Below are 997 nucleotides of genomic sequence, written 5' to 3' on the forward strand. Positions count from 1 at the left end.
TATATAGCTATAAGACCAGAATTACTTAGATTCACCAGCTAACTAGAATGACAGTGGAGAACAACCCAAAACACCTAACTGGACTGACATATACATACCACCTAATTCCTGCAGTTCTCTGCCTAGCAGCTAACAATGCATGTTTACGAGAAATGATGGGGGCAGCACGTATTAAAACTTTGAACAACTCATCCCTTGTGTTTGCAAATTAAACCATCTGAAATAGCACGTTAGATTTCAGAGCACTGTAAGGCATATTTTAATTTTCCCTCTTTAGTAGCATGCAAGAAATAAGAATATTTAACCATATTCTGGAAAAACCTGTACTCTGTTGCCCGAGGTACATTATTTTCACAGGACATTGCTAATCCAACAAACATCACAAAATATACAAAGCAAAATGAGCTTCCTTTGTTACTGACTACTGCTACATTATAATAAAAGAACTATAAATCTGGGTTCTTTTTTTTTTTTTTCTATCATTGTTTTATGCCTACTTTTGTATTCTATTGGATTAGAAGAGATTAATTTTAGTTTTCTTTCTAGCCACTTTTCACATCCTGGCTCAATAACAAGGCTCCATTTTTTAAAAGAAAACAAAGTCTGAATATCTTCCATAAATTTTCCATTTATGCTACAGTTGCTCAAAAAAAAAGAAAATCTTAACAACTTTAATATTTGGACTTAGGCTAGCTGGCAAAGCAAATTTCTCAGTAAGTGACAACACTTCTTCAGATAGTTGTCTTCAGCCCATTTTTTAACACTTTATAGCACTTCATTGCTTTAAGCCCCAGATCGTTTATTCTAGCTAGCTAGCTGAATTCTTGCTCCTACCCCATCATTAACTGCTCTGACAAGAAAACCTCTGTTACCGCCAATGGAAGAACAAGATGTGGCTTCATGGGGGTTTTTTTTGGGGGGGGGAAGCCCAGAAGGCTTCCCCCCACCTGTTAGATTGCATGTCCACTTGCCCTGAAAGCCACCTTGCTCATCAGGG

This window comes from Charadrius vociferus, unplaced genomic scaffold (assembly GCF_000708025.1).
Source record: "Charadrius vociferus isolate BGI_N301 unplaced genomic scaffold, ASM70802v2 scaffold444, whole genome shotgun sequence".
Classification (NCBI taxonomy): Eukaryota; Metazoa; Chordata; class Aves; order Charadriiformes; family Charadriidae; genus Charadrius; species Charadrius vociferus.